We start from the raw sequence: 16,936 nt of genomic DNA on the forward strand, positions 1-16,936 counted from the left end.
AAGTTAAGAATCTTCCTTTCCTTTTCTTTGGTTTGGTTTCAAAGATCTCAATTAATGTAGAAAGTGACTATATTTTAATGTCACAAGCAAATAACCCTCATGTTCTTTACCCTAGGGAGATAGGAAAAAGTAAAAAAAAAAGAGGGAAGGGAATGAAAAGCAAAAGTAAGTTTGTGTTTATTTTTCAAGATAAATGGAATCCCAGTGTGCAAAATAGTATCTAGAAACTATTGTAAATTAAATTCTTTATAATATAACCTATAAGATTAAACAAACATTATTTGAATACAAAAATAGCAAACCACAATTAGAACTGCCTTGAGCAACACTTTATAGTAATTTGCCAATAGAGCTATTTTTTTAAAAGTCTGTGGAATGGCAGGTTGCTAATGGGTTTATTTAATGAGGTCTTATCAACCATCTTGTTTTCCTTAGAAAAACCCAAACTCATAATCACTAGAGCTTATTAACCCGTTTATCATTGTGTTATCACCTCATGATGGAAAAACTTTAATTTGAAAGAAAGTTGACTCAATTTATGACAATTTTTCTAGAGCAAGAATTAGAAAATTGAGCACTTAATGCCACTTTACTTGTCTAGTAATCAATAAAATTTAGCTAATATTCCAGATCTGTTTCCTCGAATTTAAAGTACTAACTGGCATCATCATTGTATCTTTTAGTATATCAACAGAACATTAAAAACCACTCCTATCACACTTGGCCTTTACCACTGAAGAACAATAAAGCCAGCAAAATGACTTTTTCTTTTTTTTCTCTTGGCCTTTTTAGCCAGACCATAATTGGACTGCTTACCTGACTCTCCAGCTGGAAATAACCATAAATCAGCATCATCAAAAAATGTTAAAGAATAGATCACAACAAGGCAGATGGTTCCCAAGATGACCAGACCCTGCCAATCATTATTCCATTCATTATCCATTGGAGGCCTGGTTATATCGGAGAAGATGTTATCTCAATTAGTCTTCACTTTCTCCCCGTGAAGTCAGGCCCTATAATATTTTGAAAGAAGGGCAGAGAACACAGAAAAGAATAGTGTCAGCAGAACAGGGGTCAAGGGGTGGAAAACATCTGAGCAGCTTGTTGATACAAATTACCTAAGTGAGTCATCTCTTCTGAATCACTTCTCCCTCCTGGGATGAGGCTCTGTGAGTACCTTAGCCCCAGCATCTAAAGACTGTTTACAGCCAGGCAGCTACTAAATGAGGCTATTTTGGAACCTGTGCCACTCAAACCCTTAATTACAGGTGTCTGTGGTTAAAATTTGGAGCTCACCATTCTGGGGGATGTTATGAGTCTATGTTCACTGACTGCTGAGTCAGTGTTGATTCCCAGCTGCCTTACTGCCTGAACACACTATATTCTACATTCAAATGGGCCCCATTCAATTTTCCCCATGCCAATACCTTCTCTCCACTCCACCATCCTATCTCCTTCCGATGACTTCTATCTTCTGCTCCTGCTCCCCATTTGGTCTGATAAAATGAGCATAGGTCTCTAAGGCATCGTTAGCATTCTTGTACGGAAGCAAATCCCCAAAACAACTAGAAAAAAGGAATATATCTATTTTTTTTCCCTAAATATTTGGATCGAGAAAGAGGGAAAACAGAGTTCTAAGTTATTGCATGCTTAAAATATGTGAGCTCTATGCTAGAAGCTTTACTTTTATATTAGTTAATCAAGGCTACAATACTACACAACGTGCAATGCTAACTTAGGAAATCGAGACTAATGTAGGCTGAGTTGTGACCCAAAGTCAAGAGCCAATCACTGACCATGGAGGAATTTGTTAATCCAGGTCAGCTTGACTGGAAAGTTGGCCCACACGGTCCCAAACTCAGAGCATTAACAAATATGTGGCTGATGGGAGCATGAGGACAAATTGCATGGTTGTCATTATGCATCATGCACAGCAAATGAGGTCGTGCATTTGAAAGGACTGTGTAACTCTAGAGTGCTATACACATGTTATTACCATTATTCTGGTTATATTTATTACCCCTTTTCTGGAGATGGGACTGCATACATCAGAGAAAAGCCAAATATTCAGAATCACCAGTCCCCAGTGAAGCAGAGTTAAGACCGTGACAAGCCTTCTCAACATAGCAGAGACTCACCCCAAGGGCACAGTGTGAGCTTCGTGTAAATCAGAGTACTTGTCTTTTTTCTGTCTCTCACATCTGATTTCCCCCACTGTCTCTCACTTAGATGTATGAGGGCCAATGAATTTGATTCATAGCCCAGAGTAACAAGTCAACTTAAGCACTGGACAACAAATGTCATCACAGAGTATGACTGTTTATGACAAAATGCTATTTTAAAAGATTAATATTTTTAATATGTAACCAGCTCTTAAACGTCATTATGAAAAGTAAAAACATTTTAATAGGTATATGGTTGAATAACTCAGTACGGTGCTATATACCATCAGATGTAGAAAATTATCCAGGACTCATTGATATGTGAAAAAAAGCCAATGGTGAAATTAGAAGTGTAGTAGGATTCCATTCATATATTTTAAATACCTCCCTCAAAAAGGTATATGTATGTATGTACATACAAATGTATGTCTATGTACACATAAAAAAAGTGACTGAAAAGATGCACAACTTAATCTTAGCTATGGTTACCTTAGAGAGAGAGCAGGAATGTGGGCGGGGGGAGGAAGACTTTCACAGCTTGTTCACTATATTTCTGTATTGTCCAAATCATGTATAAGATGAACAAATGCATGTATTATTTGTGTAATAAAAAATCAGCAGAGCATTTTAAAATTGCAAACTTATTAATTATCAAAAAAAGGTAATTAAAATAGATGCTATGTTTCATTGTTAAAATTGGGAAAGTTTTTTTAGCAGAAGTAAATTAATTATCAGAGAAATAATACATTTAAAAAAATTCTAGAACTAAAGAATATGAATTTCTATAATGAAAGGGCTCACCAAGTGCCTAGCTGAATGAATGAATGAATGAATAAACAAATCACTCCAAGGCAGATCATCATGAAATTTGATGATCTGAATGAATGAATGAATAAATAAATCACTCCAAGGCAGATCATCATGAAATGTCATCAATAAAGAGAAGATTCCAACACCTTCCAGAGAAGGCAATAAATGGGGACATGTCTAAATTCTGGAATTAGAATGGCAATAGACTACTTAAAAGCAATAATAGAAGTTACAAGATGGTGAAGCAATGTCTTCAAAGCTGTGAGAGATTTTTCAACCTAAAATGAGATACCCAGCCAAACTATCCATCAATTGTGATGGCAATGGGAAAATAATGACATTTTCAGATATACTAAGGCTCAAAATTCTACCTCTCATGGACCTTTCCTCAGAAAGCTACTGGAGGATATGCTTCATCTAAACCAAGGAGTAAACCAAGAAAGAGTAAGGCATGAAAACAAAAACAAAAAAGTAAAAGAAAAAAAATATTGGGCACAGAGCACAAGAGAGGCAAAGAAAATTCCCAGGATGATTTCAATGATAAGTATCTGGACAACAGATGTGCACATGTGTGTAAAGCAACCAGCGAGACTAGAACAGGATAATAAAGGCCTCCAAGCAGGAACTCCTTAGGGAAAACAAACAGAACTCATAGATTACTCAATGTGTTTAGCCATGTGGGAAGTTGCAGGCAAGTTTAAGAAAAAAACATGATATGGACATAGGAAATTGAGCAAACAACAAAAACAAAAATATCCAATTATTAATCATATAAAAATAAAATGTTGCATATGCAAACAATTAATTTGATCGTAGCATACTACTTGTCTTAGCAGAGAAGAAATTTTTAATCATAATAATATTCATGCTGACTCTTGATTTAACCAAAAATTGTGATTTTATTCTAATGAGGGAATTGTGAGAGGAGAGATGGGGGAAGCTGTTGGGATAAGAGTGCTAAATCCTCATCTGCCATCATATGCAGTCACCCACTTTGGACAAAAAACTGATAAATTCAGAGTGAGTATATAATCACATAATTTTGAAACAGGGAGGTAGTTAGATAAAGAGACAGTCTCCTTGGGAGTAGGGCTCTAGAAGCCTAGATGGGTAGAGGTCTGCTGTCTTCTCTGCAAAGTTTTGTACTTACCCTTTACCTTTTTATGGACGTGTTTGTATTAGCTTGGTAAAAATAAGTCTTAGTTTAAAGCAGTTGGAATCACGAACAACAACAGAAGTCCAACAATAGACTTTACGTGTTTTCATAGAATATTAAACAATCTTTAACATGATTTATATGTTTAAATAATTTTTAATGGCAGAGAAAATGCTCACCAGATAATGATAAATTTAAAAAAAATCAGAGGGAAAGGGGGTGGGGAGTGTGAAAGGGGTAATGGGGCATGTATGTACTGTGCCAGAAACTAGACTTTTGGTGGTGAACACAGTGCAGTTTATACGGAAGTCAACATATAATGATGTACACTTGAAATTTACATAATGTTAGAAACCAATATGACTTCAATTTTTAAAAAAAGGTACAAAAGTATTTTTGAAATGTGATCCCATACTAAAAAAGAAAAAAAAAAAAGGCCAGAAAGAAATACATATAAGCAATGATTAGCTCTCAGGGTGCGATTATAGGCAGTCAATATTTAATTTTCTACATTTTCCCATATTTCCAAGTGTTTGCACAATAAGCCTGCATTACTTTAATGAAAGAAAAGAGAGTTAACTTTTTAAAAAGAATATTGTAGCTCCTCATCCAGTAAATGCCTATTCTATTGTAACTCTGCCAAGGACCAAACTAAAGAAATTAGTTTCAAGTGCAGGAGGAGAGATTCCAATTAGACATAAAGAAATGAGTGTCACTAAATTCTGGAACTGGCTAGCTGGGAAGGTCACAGAACATATTTTAAAACAAGATAGACAACTATCTTTGAATATTAGTGCTGGAAAGAAACACCAAGATGATTGATTCCAAGCCAGTTCTCTACAGATGAGGAAATGGAGCTTTGTTGAGTTTACATGGCTGGCCTAAGGTGGCAAAGCTATTAAGAGGCTGGGGCATGGGTGGAACACCAGCCTGTAGACACCGGTGTCAGGTCCTTTCCACTCCTACCATAAGCCTGTTCTCTATGAAGGGACTTCAATATAATTTAAACGTCTTGGACTGGGCTACATAAATTCCAGTTCTTCAAGTCTATTTCTTCTTTTGTTTCTACCCTAGCTCTTTCTATCCTTTCCTTTCTGGCCTCTCCAGAGAATGTTTCACCATAAAAGCGTAGGATATTGTCTACGAGTGTGCCTTTCTGCCTTCCTGAGAGGCTGTGTCTTGCAGAAGTTGTGTCTTCTCTTTGGGTGACATCTTCCCCAAGCAACCACTGCCAGCCTCTGCAAACAGGGCGTGCTCAGCATACGCTGGGGACCAACCTTCTCTCTCAGAGATGCGTCCACCTTGCACTTCTTTTAAAAATCAAATTCAGTCAAGCAAGTTTTAATTTCGTTTTGCCTTATTCTGTTTGAATAGTTGAATTTAAGGATAGGTTTCTGCCCAGGTGCTTTCCATGTAGCTTGTTCTGCTGGGGAAACACAATCAGGTATTGAGCTTGGTGAAACTGGCTTGGGTTTGGGAAAGAACATTGAAACAGCTGACTGGTAAAATGACATTTGGTCCAACCCATGGTTGGGAGAATTCATGAGCGAAGTGCTGAATGAGTGAATTTTCTGGCTTTTACTCGATGAGTTTGGTCTCGCGAAGCCATAACCACAGATTTGGACTGGTGTGGAAGTGTAGGAGCAAAAGGATCCTTAATGTGGGCAGAACCATGTCAATGTTGAAACTCAAATGTATCAGTTCCTGAAGGGGCACATCAGACATCACATAGCCCTTCCTGCCTCCTCCCTTCCTTATTCCCTTTCATTCACTAGTAAACGGCCATTTATTTAATGCCAACTATGCCAGACAGGATGATAAAGTTTGGCAACAACACATACACTCTGGCCCCGTATGTGGCAAAGCACATACACTGTGAATACAGGAAGATAATTCTCTTGTTCTCAGAGTGCTTACATTTACATTTATTTATAGTCCATTTCAGGACACTTCCCTGTACATAGTAGATGCACAACGATGGTAGATAGTGGTAATTTTACATATATATGTATACATGTATATATATATATATATATATATATATATACACATATATATACGTACAGTGGGCCCTCCATATCCGTGGGATCTGCATCCATGGATTCAACTGACCACAGATCGTGTACGTATCATATTTATGATCTGCAGTTGGTTGAGTCCATGGATGTGGAACCCACAAATATGGAGGACCGACTAAGGGAATTGAGCATCTGTGGATTTTGGTATCTGCAGTCATTTTGGAACCAATCCCCTGTTCAATGTTCATAGTGTTTACAATGTTCATAGTATTTGTTTGAGGTATACATGTATGTAGATATATTCATATATAACAGTCCTGTCCATTTCTACCTGAACACAAGTAATAAAGCCATAAATGTAAGAATAAGGGAACAACCATCAGGAGAAGTGAGTGTGCAGTTGGCAAGGTCTATGAGCAGAGAGGGTGGCAGTCATGAAATCAGTGATGGGGAAGGAAGCAGTAGAGAAGGGAGAGGGGGCTAGAGTGCTCTAATAAAATTTTGACAAGGCAAAAGATGACTTGAGACATTTTTTTCAAGAAGTACAAAGAACTATAGTATAGTCAGTGTTACTTTATTCTAAAGTGAATTTCTCCTATTTTCTTAACTTCTATAACAATGAGAGTAGGTCTAATATGACAGACATCTTACATAAAAGACAAAAATTGGCTAATGAAACATTATATTTTGGTCTTTAAAGCAGAGCCAACATCTGACATAAGATAGAGTGGGGAAAATGAAGGCTTCTGGGTTGCATATGGGCCCACAAGGAGGTGGTGACACCTCTAACTAAGAACTCTTATGTGTTTTCATTTTCTGTCAAATAATTGAAGAGTTTCCTAGAGCATAAACCCAAGGTCACTGGAGTTATGCTAGCATCTTCTTAAGAGGACACAGGCTAGACCCTAGTAGTTTTGGGGTGTAATATGATATTATATCTACACAGTCGTTCCTAGAATGAATCAAAAGTCACAGGTGATTTAATTAAAAATAAACCATCTCATTGGTGTTGACCCTTCAGTCTGTTAAGGATTAATTTCTTCCCCCTGGCTGGGGGCAGTGGGCATAGATTAGATGGAAGATGAGAGGAACCCTTGGCTCCTAATAAATTCCAGCTTTAGCACCTAGCTCCTTAAGATGAAGGCCTTCCACGTACAAGGCTGAGGAATGAGAATCCACATACTAAAATAACATATGATTCAGGAAGGGCATACGGGGCCCCTGGAGGCCCTTCAACTGACAAGCCTTCTTTCCCAGGTGCAATTTACAAAACAATCTGTCATTAATAAGACTTGGAGACTGTGCAGGACTGATACCACTTACTGGCGGAGTTTTAATGAATATTAGAAGGTAAGGATGGAAAGCTCCTAGAAGTATCCCTGGCAAATAGAAAGTGCTCAATAAACAGTACCTGCTGGAATAATAAAATTAAGTTACAACTCTTATAATAATATATAATAAGTGCTAGTAGTTAGTAGCACTAGTCGTAGCAGCAGTAGTAGATGTAATCGGGCTTGCATTATCTAATGCCGGATATATTATTAATTTACTTGCAAAGTTGATCAGTGCTGAATGTAATAATTAGGCAGAAGATCTATTTGTTTGAAACAACTTAAGTGGTTTCTGGACTGGATTGATTTGGTATCTGACTTAGTCCAACGGGTGCTGTGAACAAAGAGGATTCCCAAATTGCACATTGACTCTGCTTCCTTCCTACTAGCTGTGAGATTAACAACCGTAAATAACTCCCACATGGGCAGCAGTGAGTTGAAAGGCCTTCTCTCCTCTTGGAACACCACCCCAAATGGCATGCATGGCCAGTCTCGCATGAATCCCTGCCCGTCTGATGGGGATGGGCAGGCCTCTTAACTGGACGACTTTCTCCTCCAGGGCATCCACTCTTCATCCTTCTTTTCTTGCCTTCCTCCTCTGCTCTCCTGCCTTACAGAGCACAGCGCCCCACAATCAAAGTCTTTTCCCGGCTCACCACTCACCTCCCGCTCTAGTTCCGGCTCTCTCATAGCCCTCTGCTCTAAATGATACCACACTCTGCACCGGGCCAGCCGCTGCCTCCCACATGCTACCTTTCACCCTTTGTAGGTTGAAATTTGTGCAGCCCCTCCCCTCCACACACAAGACTCCCTGGGTAATCCTCCCTCCCCTCCATGCTTCCCTGCTCCCTCTACTCTCCTTGTGGCTGTTCCTTCTGCCTCACGCCTTTCCTGTTCGCCACTGTGTCTTTCCACCAGCTTCCACCCAACTGCAGTGACTGACTGTCCTTGTCCCAGCCAGGGGGAGCAGAGTGTCTTAGGAAGCACAGGCTTGGGAGCCTGGAGAGGCCTGAATCTAAGTCCTGACTCTGTCCTTTAAAAGCTGGGTGACTTTGGGCAAGTTTCTTATATGTCATACAGGCTGGTTGTAAGGATGGAATGAGATAATCCTGATAAAGCAACCAGCACAGCGCTCAGCACAGAATAGGTTAGTTTCCTTCTTGTTCTGACACAGTGAAAATCTCCCATTGGTCTCAAAGCCTCCACCAACCCTGTTTCTTTATCCCTTTGGTTCCATCCATAAACTTCTAACAACTTCCTAGTGCTATTTTATTCTCTGAATGGACTGTTAGAGTTTGGTTGTATGTGTAATTTATAACTATTTCCTGTCATTGTGTTTTATTTGCTTGTCATCCAGTTTAACTTATGAGTTCCAGAGGTAATTGTGTTTACTTGTTCAATATAAAATGGTTTATTTACTCAGCTTTTACTCTATGCAAAATACTGTGGGAGAGAAAAGATGAATAAGATATAAACTAACCCTGTCTTCGGTGAGCTGTTAGTTCAGAAGTAGTGACCAACGTGTACACATCTAACGGCCTTACGAGGATAAGTCTTATCTGAGTGCTATAGCGACTCAGAGGAGGGTGACACTATTTTCAAAGTATTAATCAGAAAGAGGCGTCTGAGGCAAAGTAATAGATGAGTGGGCCTGGAAGATTAGGTAGGCAGGAGTATCAGGCACAGCAGTTGGATTTTTTAAAAAGTCACAAACATAATTCAACATGAGCCATGTTCAGAGAATAACTAATGACCCTCTACAGCAAGAATATAGGGAGTAGTGGAAAATGTGTCTGAAAAGGTGAGGTAAGGGCAGACTGTTGAGAGCCATGAATGCCAGTGGGAGGAAAATGAGCTATTTTCTGTAGGTGAGTGGAGGGATTATATGGTGATGTGATGAGATTTCTCTTTATCACAATCACTCTGCCTTTAGCAGACAATTGGGGCTGTAAAGGAAAGCTCCAAGAGGGGTGGAAACTATTTGGAAGGCTATGGAAATAGTCTAGGGTTGAGGCAAGGGGAGCTGAACCGGGGCACTAGCTCACAGAAAGGAAGCAAAGGGGTGGATAATCTCAGACATCACTGAGGATGAACTAACAGAATTTGGCATCTGATTTTGTTTTGTAGAGTGTGCGTTTGCATCATCTGTGCAAGGGCGCCTGTTAACTTCTCCAGAAAAAGTCCCTTTCTGAGCCTATGATTACTAATGGGGTCTCAAGTCAAGTCATCCCTGTCTCTCTCCACAAATATAATTACATGCAATAAAAACTTGATGTAACATGGTTAGCCCACAGCATATGGGTTATTCCTCTGTCACTAGCATGACATCAGACTTCTCTGAATTTGATTATAATAGTTTGCAACTCCCCACTGAGGAATCATGTTAAACGCTCTGAACTCTGGCATTGTTCCCTTGAGCCAGGAGCCTAGAGCTTAATGAGTTCTGTTGAAGGAGAGGGTTTGAACTGGTGGGCACACTTCATGTCGTTTCTGTAGCTGCTGGTGTTTGTGTGTGTCTGTGTGTGTGAGTGATCTTCCCCAAAGAAAGCTCAGACTCTTTTCCCAGGAGAGAGCCCATTCTCCAGTCTGTGCTTTCAGGCACTGGTTTCATGCTGACTCACAACAGAAGGCAGCCTCTTCTCACTGCTTCTGAGCTCTTTCCCTGAGGCACAAGATCCTTTGTGGGTTGACACTGGTAAGGAGGCATAGAAAATGGGGCAATGATAACAGTAACGGAGAGAAGAGGAGGAGGAGAGAGGCTAAGCAGGGCCAGGAGGAGGGATGGAGAAAGAGAGAAGGAAGGGGAGCAAAGCAGAGGAGGGAAATGGCAGAAATGCCTGCCCGACAGGTGGAGTGGAGAGAAGCTGCCCAGGAGGGAAGGCCTGAGACCTTATAGATGGGGCAGGGCCATTCCCCACCACTCTGCCCACTGGATCTTACGCCTCTGCTTTTCTTTGTATTTCTCTTCCATGACAGCTCTCTTCCCTTCTTATTTCTCTGTTTTCCCCTTATTCTTCTCTGCGCTTTCATTTTACCCATGATTTAGTCCTATGAATTCAAGGCTCTTTCTACTTGATCTATGACTTGAGATTTGGGATGAAATTGCTCTTGAACATTGAGTCAATGAATGTGCCCAAAGAGCATGCCCATCACTCCCTGCCACACAGACACACACACACACACACACACACACACACACACACACACACAGACCTTCTCTAGCACTGGCTGTGCTCGGTACAGTCGCCCTGAGCCATGTGGATGGCTGGGAATGCCGTGTCAGCGGAGCTGTCTTGACCTTACCAAGTGCACACAGGTGCACTCTCACCTGCCTCTGACTCCCAGAAAGCCCCAGGCATCGCTTCTGCCTGACACATTCCAATTAAGTTGCTCTGTATTTTCTAGACATTCTTCTTCTGGTACAAGGACCAGTGCTCACAATCTCTCAGGAAAAACACAATCCTCTGCCATTTCATGGGTCAGGCCAGTGGATAAAAGTTACAGGTTTAAGTTGGCCTACTGGAGGAATGAGCAGCAGGCTTCAGGCAGAGCACTTTCTTCCATTTCCATGTTCATTGTCAAGTCCATGTTTATCCCACATATCCCATTCCTGGCAGGTAGTGGTAATGGGGGTGAGGACATAGGGAGGGTGATCCCAAGGAGCAAATGTGCTTTACTAATGGAGACATGCATTTATGGCTCATTTATGTGTCAAATAAACATCCACTGAGTACCTACTGTGTACCAGAATATACACCAGCCCTGTTGAATATAAAAATAAATTGATATAGATTCTTGCCATCAAGAAATATACAGTCTTATAAATATACAGTCTTATGGATAGACAGATATGAAAACAAATAATTAAAACACAATGTATAAGAAAGTGACAAACTGTGAAGGCTACATGATATAGGATCTTAAAGGAAGAATGGCTCATCAACTAATACAAAGAAGGGGAACTCCAGGCAGAGAAAACAGCATACAATGTACCAAAGCATAAAAAAGCTGACCCTGGGCTATTCAGGGATGAAGGATAAAGTCATTGTGGTTCAATCACAAGGGTGTGTGTGGGTGGTGGGAAAGAGACAAGAGAAGAGGATAGAAATCTAGATAGGGGTCAAGTTATGAAAGACACTGTATGATGAATTCAGTTGGGATTTGTACTGGAGACAATGGGAGTCATTGAAGAATTAAGAAATATTTGGTGGTAACATAAGGAATTCTCAAATCTGGAAATTACAACTAAAGGAAAACTGCTTCTCTACTTACAACACTTTTGACATCAAATGTGTGGAGGATTTTTCCCCACGTCAATCAATTTTCCAACTCTCTGGACATCAACTAGGTGTATTTCATTCAATTCTGACACTAACTTTGGTAATTAGTGTCAGACTCCATAGGTTTAAGAGCTCAGTCCTGCAAGACCACCCTCATTTCTGATGTCAGTCACAAGTAATGGGTCCCCAGGCTACCTGCACTTCTGTCCTACTTGGCTACAAAGTCAAGCATCCCCATTCACTGTCCCCCTCAGTTTTGATAATTTGCTGGAATGGCTCACAAACTTAGGGAAACATTTGCTTATGTTTACTGGTTTATTATAAAGGATATATTTGAACAACCAGATGAGGAGGTACATAGGGTGAGATCCAGAAGAGTCTCATGCACAGGAGCTTCTGTCCCCATGATGTTGGGGTGTACCACCTTCCCAGCATGTGAATGTGTTCACCAACCTGAAAGCCATCTGAACCCTGTACTTTAGGAATTTTTATGGAGGCTTCATCTCATAGACATAATTGATTATTCAGTTAATCACCAGCCCCTCTCCTCTCACTGAAGGATGTTGGATGGGACTGAAAGTTCCAAACTTCTAATCATGGCTTGGTCTTTCTGGTAACTTCCATCCTGAAGCTTTCCAGAAGCCCACTAAGAGTCTCTTCATTAGAACAAAAGATGTTCCTATCACTCAGGAAATCACAAGAGTTTTAGGAGTTCTGTGTCAGGAACTGAGGACAAAGACTAAATATATATTTCTTATTATGTCACAACAACAGTCTAGGCAATGGAAATGGAAAGACTAAGTTAGAGCTGGAGTTGGAAACCTTTTTCTGTAAAAGGCCAGATAGCAAATATTCTAGGCTTTGCGGGCCATTTGATGTCCTTAGTAATTATTCATATCTGTCATTGTAGCATGAAGGCAACCAGAGACAATACATAAACAGATGAGCATGGCTGTGTTGCAATAAAACTTTATTTACAAAAGTAAGCTATGGGCTCAATTTGACCCATGGGCCATAGTTTGCTGACCCCTGAGTAGTGGAATGTTTCAGAACTAGAATTTTAAAGATTTATAGGTGTTTCCCTGTGTATGTGAAGATGGAAGCATGATGTTGAGAGCTCTTTCCCCAACCAGGATGAGAGATTGTGCTGTTTTCTCACAGGCAACCCTCCCATGCCAGGGTCAAAGGAACACATTTACTGATGTTATGACCACAGGATCATGACCGTGAAACAGAGTGAAAAGAACGGACCAAGAATTGATTCAAGAAAGAACTGAACCCATCAACAAAAACAATGGAACTAGCAACATGGCCTGCCCACAGAAAGGACCAATTCAAATGAAAACAATCTTGGTCTATGAAGTAGAGAGTTAAAGCTGCCATTCAATGGCTGGGCTTCTTTGAAGCATTTGGAATGAAATTTCCACTGATTTAGGGTTTCTGAAACTATATCTCATAGTGAAAATCCTGAATTCTCATCCACTTGTAGAGGAGACAGAGGCAGGGCAGGCCTTATAACTAACTAATCCCAACTTTCCCTGTCACAGCAATCCCAAACCACCAAAGCATCCCTTTGCTGATCCCAGTCCCGGTCCTAGGGTGCGTCCAGTGTTTCTGACATCCTCAGGGCTGTCTGAGTGAGGCCAGGCCCACTGTTGATGGAAGCAGACTTCTGAGACTTATTGCTGTTGAGGTAGATCCTCCTGAGGTTGCAACCTTGCAGAAGCAAGGAGGTAGAGGCCAATAGCACAGGCTCCTGAGTCAGAAAAGCCCTGGTTTGGATCCAATGTGAGTTTAGGGGACTTGCTTAAGTTTTCTGATTCTTAGGTGGTTCATTTGTAAATTGAAAATTTTTGTTCTGTTTTTGCCTCCCCAAAGCCCCAGTTCATGGTTGTATATCCTAGTTGTAAGTCCTCCTAGTTCTTCTACGTGAGCCACCGCCACAGCATGGCAACTGACAGACGGGTGGTGTGGTTCCACGACCATGAAACAAACTCGGGCCACCGAAGCAGTGAAAGCACTGAACTTTAACCACTAGGCAATCAGGGCTGGCTCTAAATTGAGGGTTTTTTAAGCACTTTCCTCATGTGACGTTAAGATTAAATGAGGTGATATTTGAAAAACATTTAACACAGAATTCAGCTTATATTAAACACTCAATAAACATGAGTGGTTGACATTACTTTTTACTTGTTTAGGAGATTCCCTGGGCCATAGAGGTAAGTGGGGTTCTGTCCCTCTCAGAAACCATGAGTAATTCCAGAGACGCTGCTTATAGCTCACAGGGCTTGATATCAATATCAGGAACCACCTGATTGTGTCAGTCGGGGGGGGGGGGGGGCTAGGTGATTTACCTACCTTTCCTCATTTAATATTCAACGAAATGCTGGGAAAAGGGCATTTTTTTTTTCTCCATTTCTACTTAAAGGAAACCAAGGCTGTACTATGTTGGGGAACTTGTTGCGGTGACACAACACATCACAGCTACTGTAGGGACAAACCCAAGTCCGCACAGAACATGTTTATTTTTTCCTGCCTCATTATAAGCTGTAATTATTTGTGTTTATGACTTAGTACGGCTACCTCCCACTGGTATTAAGCTACTCCCTGTAGACTATAAGGTCCTAGAGGACAGTGACCCTGTAAACAGTTCTGTATCTCTCATAGTATCCAGTACAGTGCCTTGTACATTTTTCTCTTCTTTTTTCTTTTTTTTTTTTTTTTTTTTTGTGAGGAGATCAGCCCTGTGCTAACATCTGCCAATCCTCCTCTTTTTTTGCTGAGGAAGACTGGCCCTGAGCTAACATCCACACCCATCTTCCTCCACTTTATGTGGGACGCGGCCACAGAATGGCTTGCCAAGTGGTGCGTCAGTGCACGTCGGGGATCCGAACCAGCGAACCCTGGGCCGCCGCAGCGGAGCGCACGCACTTAACCACCTGCGCCACCGCCGGCCCCACCTTGTACATTTTGAATCATCCTCTGCCTCTGCGTCTCCCCATGCTGGGGGAGAAATGTCTAAGGACCCATCAACATTTGTTCTTCCATTGTTCTACTTATGGGAGGAAGGCTTTCTGGAATTGCCAGAAATCCTTTTGTCTAATTCCCTGGCCTTACATGAAGTGAGTGAACGGCTATCACTGAGGAAAAATAGTATTTGTAGCCTTGAGTGTCTGCTGTTATGTTCTCATGAGGCCCCCTAGTTGGGTTTCTTGATTAGGTCATCAGATAAAATTTGGATGAGCTCTGAACTTTTTTGCATGTTTATCCAGACCTCTGAACAGTTAGATCTTCTCTCATTGTAATTTACCATGAGGAAAGAAATATATGACTGTATAAGGAAGGTATTTTAACTTAAAAAATAAATTTGAATTCAATGGCCATGACTCCTCTGAGCTCAGCTTCTATTTTAAAACAAACCCTCTTTGCTTGAATAACAAAGAAATCACGCTTAGATTTAATTCACACACCACCCCCCCATCTTGCTTTCCTCTGGTCACATTGGTTTAGTTACCACCCATGTGACCTGGACAGAGGTCGAAGGCACATAGATGAATGCACCCGAAATGATTCCCCTGGTAGTTTTTCTGAGGCTGTGGTGAAGCCCCTTCCCAGCAAATGAGATACACATGGTATTTCCAGAGACTATGACGGCAATGCCTTACACCTTGAGTTTTCAACCAGGGCTTCCTTTAGTTAGTGCTTAAAGGTACGCTGGGGTTTCCCCTATAGGCAAGTGTGTCTACAGGGTTGGGACAGCCACAAAGCAGCATAGAGTGCTGAGTTCCTGGTGGGGCCGCCTGCATCAGGTTAAGTGTCAATGATCAATTATGGAGCCCAAAGATACATTTCTGCACAAACATAGACCAGTGGGGAAAGCTTTCACAGCAGTTAACATTTTAACGTGGGTAAGTCAGGGTTTTCTTTTTTTTTTTTTAAGTGGTACTGAAGGATGAGTGGGATTGGAGTTGAGGAGGGCAATGGATGGAGCTGGAAGCAAAAGTAAGCTACACACATAGGTCTGGGGGAATTTTTAATTTTCTCAAAGTGTAAACAATGCACAGAAAGCCCGTTTCACCACAATTTCTATTTTGTTTGTTTATTTGTTTGTTGACTTGTCAACTTCTGGAGGCTCTTGTGTGGACTGGGTCCTGATTTCTAGACCTCACACACAGGAAAGAAAATAGCCACTGCTGCTGTCGTCTTCGTGTGTGTATAGCTCCTTATTAATAAATCTCAATTAACCACTATTCCTGTGACCCACAGGAAGCCCCTGCTGATCCTGGCTCTGTTAATAAAGCGTGTGCCTGCACTGGAAGTAATTAAATGGGCTGAGCACAATTGTCAGAGCTCCAAGTGCCGAAATGCTATCTTTTGCTAGGGCAAGAGTAATAGCGTAGCTCCTTTGTTGGGAACATAATGAAAGAGTCAGGCGGGAAGAAAGCTCATTGTCAGCAGCACAGATAACTTTGGTGTACCTGGGATTTGTTATAAATGTATTTTGATGGCTTATTATGTCACAAAGAATGTTTCCTTATCTTCAGGACTATTCAGCAGAACAGAGGAAATAATCCCAGTGTGACATTTATTTATCTAGATGTGGGTCCCTAATAGGAACAATAGGAGGTCCATGTAGACCAGAGTGTTAGATTTACACAATTTTTATTAGTTTTTTGGTCTCGCCTGAACAACCTGTGCAGGTGGATAATTGGGGCTGGTCACCATTGGACATCTTGCAGAGAGACAGACCTGAGGGCTATCATCCAAGACTGATCCCTTTCAGGACTCAGACTTTTAAAATGACATTTTACTCCAAAATAAAAGGGATTTTACCCCCTTTCCACTTGAGATGCAATGGCAGGTAATGGGAAAATAATTCCCAGGATAAAAGAAACCCCAGGTTTAGTGAAAGTGTGAAAGCTTCTTTACTCTAGACCAGCTCAGAGCTTTGATATTCTGAGTGCGCTGTAACTCTGCAAGGGACTGGAGTGTGCATCAGAGAGCCTTTCCCAAACTTACTTGACTATAGGTCTTTTTTAAGGTTGGAGATGGTTACAAGACTAGTGTTCCATGGAATATACTTTGAGAAATGATGCTTTTATAGCAACCTACTTTTTTTTTCATTGGTCCTTGCATCTTTTTCTCAAGACTGAACTTTTATCTTGGCCACTTTTCTCTA

This window comes from Diceros bicornis, chromosome 38 (genome assembly GCF_020826845.1).
Source record: "Diceros bicornis minor isolate mBicDic1 chromosome 38, mDicBic1.mat.cur, whole genome shotgun sequence".
NCBI classification, from domain to species: domain Eukaryota; kingdom Metazoa; phylum Chordata; class Mammalia; order Perissodactyla; family Rhinocerotidae; genus Diceros; species Diceros bicornis.